The sequence below is a fragment of the Phocoena sinus genome, chromosome 1, assembly GCF_008692025.1.
Source record: "Phocoena sinus isolate mPhoSin1 chromosome 1, mPhoSin1.pri, whole genome shotgun sequence".
Taxonomy (NCBI): Eukaryota; Metazoa; Chordata; class Mammalia; order Artiodactyla; family Phocoenidae; genus Phocoena; species Phocoena sinus.
In genome coordinates, this window is record NC_045763.1 from 121,985,460 (window position 1) to 121,997,139 (window position 11,680).

Below are 11,680 nucleotides of genomic sequence, written 5' to 3' on the forward strand. Positions count from 1 at the left end.
GGGGGAAGACCCTTCCCTCATGGAGCTGAAAGCTCCTGCCTAGTGCATTCTGAGGAACGTGCAAAGTTCCAGGGATGCTATAAGATGTCTGTAAGGAAGGGGAGATTTTCAGCTGTCACAAAAATCCTTTGGGGCTTAGGAGGTAGATGGGCTGATTTGACCCTGAACTTGACTATCCCTTCCCATCTCTGGGTGCCAGATAAGAGAGATAATGCAAAGAACTGAGAACTCAGCTGCACGTGCCTGATACTGCTCTCCTTGCCCCAGGTGGAGAAGTGTAATAGGAAGGGTGCTGTGCAGTGCACCAGGCTGGACGCCAGGACCATTACTTAATAGGCGTGTGTTTTTGTTTTTGTTTTTTTTTTGTGGTACGCGGGCCTCTCACTGCTGCGGCCTCTCCTGCCGCGGAGCACAGGCTCCGGACGCGCAGGCTTAGCGGCCATGGACAACGGGCCCAGCTGCTCCGCGGCATGTGGGATCTTCCCAGACTGGGGCACGAACCCGTGTCCCCTGCATCGGCAGGCGGACTCTCAACCACTGTGCCACCAGGGAAGCCCTAGGCATGTGGTTTTGAGCAGGTGCCTTTTTGAGCTTTGTAGTGTGGTTGTGACAATAAAATTATGTAACTTAGATAAAGCACCTAATTCAGGAATGGTCTGTACTAAATGCTCAGTCGGCCTCTCTCTCTGTCCCCATTTGCTCATGTCTCCTTCCTGCTTTGCCTCTAGGGGCCATCCTAGGCAGAACTGTGAATTGTCTTGTCTTTGGTGATCTCATGTCTACACTTGCACCCTTGGGTTCTTCCAGCCAGGGAAAATGCTATTTGATATCCAGATTCACACTGAGTGGTTCAGGGTTTACGATGAAAGGTACTTAAGCAAGGAAAAGATTCTAGCAGTGGGGTTCCAGCCTCCCTGACACACAGCCAGTGGGTCCCAGCTCCCCCATCCAGGCAGGAGGCAGGTTCTGGTGCCAGGCTTGGGTCGGGCACCAGAGCCTCTGTTGTCATCGCCCATCTTTCTCCTGCTCTGTGCGCTTGGAGGTACAGCTGACCCCTGAGATGTCACATTCTGACATATGAGGCTATGGGGGTCAGGAGGGGCAGGGGTAGGGGCGAGCGCTTGGCTTTCACAGCCAGGTACATGTCAAACCAAATTCCACTCATGATTGGGTGTCGAGCTTGGACCGGGAACTGATTTGGATGAGAGTGATCTGCTGAAGTCCAATGGCAATGTTTGTCCTGCTGGGGATTATCCGACAGGAAGTGCTCTCCAGCAGGTCCCAGGGCTCGGACAAAGGGTGCGGAGACAAGGCTGGGTGGGAGGCAAGTGGCGGTGCTTCATCCTCCTTTTCCTTGTCTTCAAATTTGTCGCAGCTCGTGTTCGCTGACATTTGAGCAGATTGTACTCATGCAAATAGGCTATTTTGCTTTATTTTGAGTCTCCTACGTGCATGAAGACCACTAACTGTCACAGAGGTTTCTTTCCGCAGTGGTGGCTAACAGCACCGTCACTCACCCAGCAACAAGAGAGAGGCCTGGCAGGGGAGGAAGAGTGTTTAGTATTGATGTGAGTCCCGAATAAATGAGGATTTGTGAGGCACCATTAGATGGTGTTCAGTAGTAGGCTGTGAATTCAGACAGAACTGGGTCTGAATCTCTGCATTGATCCCTATTAGCTGCATGGCCCTGGGAAACTAACCTCCCTGGGCCTCAGTTTCCGCATCTGCAAAATGGTGACATAATAATATATACTACATGGGAGTGTTTTGAGGATTAAATGAAAATGCATGCAAAGCCATTTGCAAAAGGCCTGGAAAAAATACAGTCTTGGTGTGATTATGGGAAGGTTCTAATCTACTGCCACTTTAGTTTTGCCAGTTTATTTTGGTTCTTCGTTTTGCCTTCTGTAAAAGTAGGATAATAATAAGGTGCCAGAGGAAAAAAGTAAGAGGAGACCCAGCAGTTGGATGACTGGAGAAACACTTGGGAGAAGCAACTTGCCCCACTTTGGAAATATTTCTAGTGGAAATATTTCAGCCTTAGGAATTTCTGTAGTAAGTTCTACAAGATTCATGGTAATTGTTATAGGAGTGCAATAATGGTTTTGGAAACTTAAAGGAGAGGGAGAAGGACAACTGAAGTATGAGCTCATAAGAGGACATATAATCATGATTAAAAGAAAATCAGTTTCTTGCTTTCTCCAAACAAGTATAGAAAGATAATAAAGAATATTTGATTGAAAGGATACCTTTAATGTCTTTGACCATGAAGTGGGGGTGGGAGGTGGGAGGGGGAAGTAGCCAACCAGGGACCTCCAGAAATTTCTCCTTCTTTCCCTCTGGAGGACAGCCCATGGGGCTGCAGTAACCTCATACAAGCTGCTCCAAAACAATGAATGGTGGGCAGCATCGGCAGTGTGTCAAGAGGCCAAAGCAAGAAAGGGGAAACTGGAGGATCCTTGGGTACCATTGCTTAGAGAAACACCAATCTCAGATGAGAGGTTATAATATAGATTGAGATAAAACAGCAGGTCTTCTGTTATTGGAGGATCCAAAATGTTTGCCATACAGAGTCAACCCAATCTTTTTCTTAATAAGATTTTATTATGAACATTTCTGAACATGCCCACAAGTACATAGTACAGCATTACCCATCACCCAGCTTCAATAGCTACTATTTTTCCACATGTGCTTCATTTTTACCCCCTTTTAGTCTGGTTAATAATTCAGTATCCACCTTAAATTTTTTTATATAGTACCATTTTCAACATCGACTGGGTTTTTTTTGGCATTCCCATAAATACATATTTTTTTAATGATCAGATAGAATAAGAAATTCAGGAGAAAATAAAATTTTATACAGAAGGTTAGCTGCACATTTCAGTATTAACATGTCTTGTAATAATTCGTATGCCACATTCAAACATTAACCCCCATAAAAGGAAATACCACTGTTCAAAAGTGGTATAATAGCCATCTGCTATAATTTTTCCCCTTATAGTGGGAGACAGTTTTGACTACTTGTTCCTCATACACATGAAACAACAAATAGGGATACTTCTCTGTTCAAGCACGGAATGGAAAAGCCCCTAATAGAATGTCCCACTTAGCCTGAGTATTTAAATTATTATCCTCTAGTATATATATATTTTTTTCTTTTTTCTTTTCTTATTAGTCATCCATTTTATACACATCAGTGTGTAAATGTCAATCCCAATCTCCCATTTCATCACACCACCACCACCACCCCCTGCCACTTTCCCCTCTTGGTGTCCATACGTTTTTTCTCTACTTCTGTGTCTCAAGTTCTGCTCTGCAAACCAGTTCATCTGTACCATTTTCTACGTTCCACATATATGTATTAACATACGATATTTGTTTTTCTCTTTCTGACTTACTTCACTCTGTATGACAGTCTCTAGATGCATCCACGTCTCTAGAAATGACCCAATTTCATTCCTTTTTATGGCTGAGTAATATTCCATTGTATAGATGTACCACATCTTCTTTATTCCTTTGTCTGTCGATGGGTATTTAGCTTTCTTCCATGTCCTGGCTATTGTAAATAGTGCTGCAATGAACATTGGGGTGCATGTGTCTTTTTGAATTATGGTTTTCTCTGGGTATATGCCCAGTAGTGGGATTGCTGGGTCATATGGTAATTCTATTTTTAGTTCTTTAAGGAACCTCCATACTGTTCTCCATAGTGGCTGTACCAATTTACATTCCCACCAACAGCGCAAGAGGGTTCCCTTTTTTCCACACTCTCTCCAGCATTTGTTGTTTGTAGATTTTCTGATGATGCCCATTCTAAGTGGTGTGAGGTGATACCTCCTTGTAGTTTTGATTTGCATTCCTCTAATAATTAGTGATGTTGAGTAGTTTTCATATGTTTCTTGGCCACCTGTATGTCTTCTTGGGACAAATGTCTATTTAGGTGTTCTGCCCATTTTTGGATTGGGTTGTTTGCTTTCTTAATATTGAGCTGCATGAGCTGTTTATATACTTTGGAGATTAATCCTTTGTCCGATGATTCATTTGCAAATATTTTCTTCCATTCTGAGCGTTGTCTTTTTGTCCAGTTTATGGTTTCCTTTGTTGTGCAGAAGCTTTTAAGTTTCATCAGGTCCCATTTGTTTATTTTTATTCCCATTACTCTAGGAGGTGGATCAAAAAAGATCTTGCTGTGATTTATGTCAAAGAGTGTTCTTCCTATGTTTTCCCCTAAGAGTTTTATAGTGCCTGGTCTTAAATTTAAGTCTCTAATCCATTTTGAGTTTATTTTTGTATATGGTGTTAAGGAGTGTTCTAATTTCATTCTTTTACATGTAGCTGTCCAGTTTTCCCAGCACCACTTATTGAAGAGACTGTCTTTTCTTCATTGTATATCCTTGCCTCCTTTGTCATAGATTAGTTGACCATAGGTGTGTGGGTTTATTTCTGGGCTTTCTATCCTGTTCCATTGATCTATATTTCTGTTTTTGTGCCAGTACCATATTGTCTTGATTACTGTAGCTTTGTAGTATAGTCTGGAATCAGGAAATCTGATTCCTTAAGCTCCATTTTTCTCCCTCAAGACTGCTTTGGCTATTCAGGGTCTTTTCTGTCTCCACACAAATTTTAAGATTTTTTGTTCTAGTTCCATAAAAAATGCCATTGGTAGTTTGTTAGGGATTGCATTAAACCTGTAGATTGCTTTGGGTAGTGTAGTCATTTTCATAATATTGATTCTTCCAATCCAAGAATATGGTATATCTCTCCGTCTGTTGGTATCATCTTTAATTTCTTTCATCAGTGTCTTATAGTGTTCTGCATACAGGTCTTTTGTCTCCCTAGGTAGGTTTATTCCTAGGTATTTTATTCTTTTGTTGCAATAGTAAATGGGAGTGTTTCCTTAATATCTCTTTCAGATTTTTCATCATTAGTGTATAGGAATGCAACAGATTTCTGTTTATTAATTTTGTATCCTGCAACTTTACCAAATTCATTGATGTGCTCTAGTAGTTTTCTGGTGGCATTTTTAGAATTCTCTATGTAGAGTATCATGCCATCTGCAAACAGTGACAGTTTTACTTCTTCGTTTCCAATTTGTATTCCCTTTATTTCTTTTTCTTCTCTGATTGCCGTGGCTAGGACTTCCAAAACTATGTGGAATAACAGTGGTGAGAGTGGACATCCTTGTCTTGTTCCTGATCATGGAGGAAATGCTTTCAGTTTTTCACCATTGAGAATGATGTTTGCTGTGGGTTTGTTGTATATGGCCTTTATTATGTTGAAGTAGGTTCCCTCTATGCTCACTTTCCAGAGAGTTTTTATCATAAATCGGTGTTGAATTTTGTCAAAAGCTTTTTCTGCATCTATTGAGATGAACATATGGTTTTTATCCTTCAATTTATTAATATGGTGTATCACATTGATTGATTTGCATATATTGAAGAATCCTTGCATCCCTGGGATAAATCTCACTTGATCATGGTATATGATCCTTTTAATGTGTTGTTGGATTCTGTTTGCTAGTATTTTCTTGAGGATTTTTGCATCTATATTCATGAGTGATATTGGTCTGAAATTTTCTTTTTTGTAGTATCTTTGCCTGGTTTTGGTATCAGGGTGATGGTGGCCTCATAGAATGAGTTTGGGAGTTTTCCTTATTCTGCAATTTTTTGGAAGAGTTTGAGAAGGATGAGTGTTAACATTTCTCTAAATGTTTGATAGAAATCACCTGTGAAGCCATCTGGTCCTGGACTTTTGTTTGTTGGAAGATTTTTAATCACAGTTTCAATTTCATTACTTGTGATTGGTTTGCTCATATTTTCTATTTCTTCCTGGTTCAGTCTTGGAAAGTTATACCTTTCTAAAAATTTTTCCACTTCTTCCAGGTTGTCCATTTTATTGGCATAGAGTTCCTTGTAGTAGTCTCTTAGGATGCTTTGTATTTCTGCGGTGTCTGTTGTAACTTCTCCTTTTTCATTTCTCATTTTATTGATTTGAGTCCTCTCCCTCTTTTTCTAGATGAGTCTATCTAATGGTTTATCTATTTTGTTTATCTTCTCAAAGAACCACCTTTTAGTTTTATTGAGCTTTGCTATTGTTTTCTTTGTTTCTATTTTATTTATTTCTGCTCTGATTTCTTTCTTTCTGCTAACTTTGTGTTTTGTTTCTTCTTCTTTCTCTAGTTCCTTTAGGTGTAATGTTAGATTGTTTATTTGAGATTTTTTTTGTTTCTTGAGGTAGGCTTGTATAGCTATAACTTCCCTCTTAGAACTGCTTTTACTGCATCTCATAGGTTTTGGATCATCGTGTTTTCATTGTCATTTGCCTCTCTCGGTATTTTTTGATTCCTTCTTTCATTTCTTCAGTGATCTATTGGTTATTTAGTAACATATTTTTTAGCCTCCATGTGTTCGTGTTTTTTACATTTTTTTCCATGTACCTGATTCCTAATCTCATAGGGTTGTGGTCAGACAAGATGCTTGATATGATTTCAATTTTCTTAAATTTACTGAGGCTTGATTTGTGGCCCAAGATGTGATCTATCCTGGAGAATGTTCCATGCGCGCTTGACAAGAAAGTGTAATCTGTTGTTTTTGGATGGAATGTCCTATAAATATCAATTAGATCAATCTTTTCTATTGTGTCACTTAAAGTTTCTGTTTCCTTATTGATTTTCTGTTTGGATGATCTGTCCATTGGTGTAAGTGAGGTGTTAAAGTCCCCCACTATTATTGTGTTACTGTCGATTTCCTCTTTTAAAGTTGTTAGTAGTTGCCTTATGGATTGTGGTGTTCCTATGTTGGGTGCATATATATTTATAATTGTTATATGTTTTTCTTGGATTGATCCCTTGAACATTATGTAGTGTCCTTCCTTGTCTCTTGTAACATTCTTTATTTTAAAGTCTATTTTATCTGATATGAATTTTGCTACTCCAGCTTTCTTTTGATTTCCATTTGCAAGGAATATCTTTTCCCATCCCCTCACTTTCAGTGTATGTGTCCCTAGGTCTGAAGTGGGTCTCTTATAGACAGCATATATATGGATCTTGTTTTTGTATCCATTCAGCAAGCCTGTGTCTTTTGGTTGGAGCATTTAATCCATTCACATTCAAGGTAATTATCAATATGTATGTTCCTATTACCATTTTCTTAATTGTTTGGGTTTGTTTTTGTAGGTCCTTTTCTTCTCTTGTGTTTCCCACTTAGAGAAGTTCCTTTAGCATGTGTTGTAGAGCTGGTTTTGTGGTGTTGAATTCTCTTACCTTTTGCTTGTTGGTAAAGCTTTTGATTTCTCCATCGAATCTGAATGAGATCCTTGCTGGGTAGAGTAATGTTGGTTGTAGGTCCTTCCCTTTCATCACTTTAAGTATAACATGCCACTCCCTTCTTGCTTGTAGATTTTCTGCTGAGAACTCAGCTGTTAACCTTATGGGAGTAACCTGGTATGTTATTTTTCCCTTGCTGCTTTCAATAATTTTTCTTTGCCTTTAATTTTTGCCAGTTTGATTACTATGTGTCTCAGCGTGTTTCTCCTTGGGTTTATCCTGTATGGGACTCTCTGTGCTTCCTGGACTTGGGTGGCTATTTCCTTTCCTGTGTTAGGGAATTTTTTTTACTATAATCTCTTCAAATATTTTCTCAGATCCTTTCTCTCTCTCTTCTTCTTGTGGGACCCCTATAATGCGAATGTTGTTGTGTTTAATGTTGTCCCAGAGGTCTCTTAGCCTGTCCTCATTTCTTTTCATTCTTTTTTCTTTATTCTGTTCCACAGCAGTGAATTCCACCATTCTGTCTTCCAGGTCACTTATCCATTCTTCTGCCTCAGTTATTCTGCTATTGATTCCTTCTAGTGTATTTTTCATTTCAGTTATTATATTGTTCATCTCTGTTTTCTTGTTCTTTAATTCTTCTAGATCTTTGTTAAACATTTCCTGCATTTTCTCGATCTTTGCCTCCATTCTTTTTCCGAGGTCCTGGATCATCTTCACTATCATTATTCTGAATTCTTTTTCTGGAAGATTGCCTACCTCCATTTCATTTAGTTGTTTTTCTGGGGTTTTATCTTCTTCCTCCATCTGGTACATAGCCCTCTGCCTTTTCATCTTGTCTCTCTTTCTGTGAATGTGGTTTTTGTTCCACAGGCTATGGGGTTGTAGTTCTTCTTGCTTCTGCTGTCTTCCCTCTCATCTATTGGGTTTAGCAATGATTCATTAAGAATACCCAGTCTTGCACCACCACTTTAAACAGCTGCAAAACTGCATTCAAAAGTTCAAAAATAGACATGAGCATATATAATAATTTAATATATGATAAAGGTGATAGTGGAAAGGCTGGTTTATTCACTGTTGCATTAATTAATTTATTCTAAAAGGTAAATTTCTTGCTTTTAATAAAGTTATTTCTTTATTTCTTTGTTTATGTTTGTCTGTGTTGGGTCTTCATTGCTGCGTCAGGCTTTCTGTAGTTGCAGCAAGTGGGAGCTACTCCTCGCTGTGGTGCACGGGCTTCTAATTGCAGTGCCTCCTCTTTGTTGTGGAGCACGGGATCTAGGCACACACACTTCAGTAGTTGTGGTTCATGGGGTCTAGTGTGAAGGCTCAGTAGTTGTGGTGCACAGGCTTAGATGCTCTGCAGCATGTGGGATCTTCCAGGACCAGGGCTTGAACCCGTGTCCCCTGCATTGGCAGGCAGATTCTTAACCACTGAGCCACCAGGGAAGTCCTCAAAAAGGTAACTTTCAAGATCAATTTCAGATGAACTAACATTTCAGTAAAAATTTCAGAATGGATAAGATTTTCTAAAAATAGCACCAAAGATAGGAAAAAAATGTATCTGACTACCTAAAAGACCCCTTGTTCTGCCCCCATCCCAATAAAGGCAACACTGAAAAATAAATTATATGTAAAATTTAAATAAACATAAAAAGTTTAGGAAACAAATGTTCAGCCTACATAACAGACAAAGGGTTCAGATATTTAGTACAGGAGTGCTTATAAATCCATAAAAGACTTGGTTCTCCAAAAGAAAAATGGGAGCAGATTCTCTGCTTTAATTCATAGACATTTCATGTTGCCATGTCAATTTATGCTTTCCCTCCTTCAGCCAGAGTCCACAGAGAGATTTCTTTGGCAAAGAGGTTTGGAGACATTATAACTTACTTATGTTCTAAGAAGCCATGTATTTGGCTTCCCTATAGCCCCTCATATTATCCTAGAATTTACATTATTAGGTGGGTGTGTTTTGTAGTTTGTGGTTTGGGTTTGTGGAGGTTTCTTGATCCATTAAAGAGGAAACCTTCTCTCCTTTTTATTCTTTCGTTAAAAAAATGTCAATGGATTAGTAGATTTCAACGGAGAGGAGCTAAATGAAAATATCATTATTCTACCATCTTTAAATATACATCCGTGGATGATTTTTATACCATTTTTTAAAATTTAATGGGATTATATTAAAACACAATGTTTTTTCATATATTTGAAAAATGATCCTGGCTCAATATAAGAATGAGAAATACCTTCACTTATTCCTATTAAAATAAGATATGCTTGCAACTTGGCTATCCAAGTAAAGATCTGCCCAGAAGGAAGAAAAGACTGTGCAGCTTGGGTTTACACCGATTTCTTAATCGGGAAGCAGGAGTTGTTATAACCGCCACATACTGTGTCTCTATACAAAACCACTTCATTCTTCATGTATCTTCTTTGAGTGAAGTTCAATAACTGACCAAGTCAAAACTTATCTTCCCTTTGAAAAAAGTCTGAATAGGAAAAAAGCAAAAAAGCAGTTGTCATTGAGAGTGAATGGCATCTTTGACATCCTAGATTTAGCTGAATGGCATTAAGTTGGATTTGGATCGCTGAATACTGCCGATATTTGTGCCCTTCAGCAAATTCCATATTTGATTCTCTCATCCCAAGGGCTTTTGTAAAACAAAAGTATCATATCAGGAACAGAACTACAGTCAGCCTCCTAGTCATTATGGTGGAATAAATGGTAATACATATAACACCTAGCAATGAAAAGGCCAGTGGGTGGAGGGAAAGAATGGGGTGCAATTACGTTTTTCACAATTTATCCATTGCCTCTTAGTGTATATGCTGGCTGAACTTTTAATACTTGTTTCTTATAAAATCTCAGAAGGTGACCTTATTTTTCAGATATTAAGCAAAATTATGGGAATGAACCCTTGGAGTTATATAATTATTGTTTTTGTGGGAGCTCAAAGATGAACATATAAGTATATAAATAAATATATACAGACATAAGGATATTAAAATCTGGCTTTTTAAGCATCTATCAATTATGAACATCTATCATTGTTCTTTGTAATGATGGAGAACAGACAAAGACCAAAACAGAGAATGTTAAAGGGTCGTAGTTGTCAGGTCAATACAAGAAGAATTGTTTTATAACTAAAGTTTGCCTGTAGTGAGATAGAACTGGCTCTGCTTCTTCCTGGGTTCTTCTTCCTTATGTATCAAGGTACCCAAGCTAGAAACTTGGGCATCATCCTTTAGTTCTCCCATTCTTTACCCATACTACACGCATGTTACTGCCAAATTCCTTCAACTTAACTGCTAAGTAGTGATGGAATCTATTGCTCACTGTCTTCCTCATTTCCACCTCTTTGTCAAGTCCTGCACTAACTTCCTCATAGTCTCCCAGATTCCATCCTCATCCTCTTCTAACCCATCACCCACATTGCTGCCCTCTGGTGCTCATTTAAAAAATGCAGATTTGATTCTGTCCCTTAAAAACTTTCAGTGACTCCATTTCATCTTCAGGATAAAATCCTAACTCATTAGCATGGGATAGACTTTTCCAGTGTGGGTCTTGCCTTAGCTGTCAACACTCCTTCACCCCAAATCTGTACTCCAGCCACACTGGGACTCCCGTAATTATGACTCACATGCTTGCTGAAGATTTGGTACTTCTGCCCACTTCCAGTTGTCTGAATTATCTCCATTCATTCCTCTACTATCTCTCTTTGTTACCAGACTTACTTCTTTACTTCAAGAGCTACACACTGTCATACTCCCCCAGAAGCCTCTTTTGAATCCCCATCCATCCAAGCTGGTCCCCTTTCTACACTGCCTAGTAACTTGTACGTAGATCTTTTATAGCATTCATCACATTTGATTTTAATTGTCTATTTACTTGTCTGGTTCTTCTTCTGTGTCATGTTGGTTATGCTAGTGAACTCCAAATAGAAGATCTATGACATATTTCAAGGAAGTAGAATAGGAGAATTAAGAATCAAGTAAGAGGGTAAAAAAGACTTTTCTACTTTTGAGTGTTTGAATTTCTATGATCCCAAGACCCCATAAGATACTGAAATGCCTTGTAAATAATCAGAAAGAACATGTTATCATAGTTTTACCATAAAAAGTTGGATTTTTAATGCCTTTGAAATTTATTATTCAGCAATAGAATTTATATGATAAATATTGACCACGTGCCTGTTTTTAACCATGCAACACTTTTGTCCAACTATGCACATAAAAGAAACGTCTCATGACACCCTTGGCCAAGGTAACTGGGAAAACGCAGTCCCACCTTATTCTGCCTATATTAATTCTATCTGAGACTTTTGTCTTCTAATACCATAACATGGTGGTTATATTAGAACATGGTTTTCAGAGGAAGATGGTTCTAGGTTCAAATTCAACTTTACCCTTTACAGT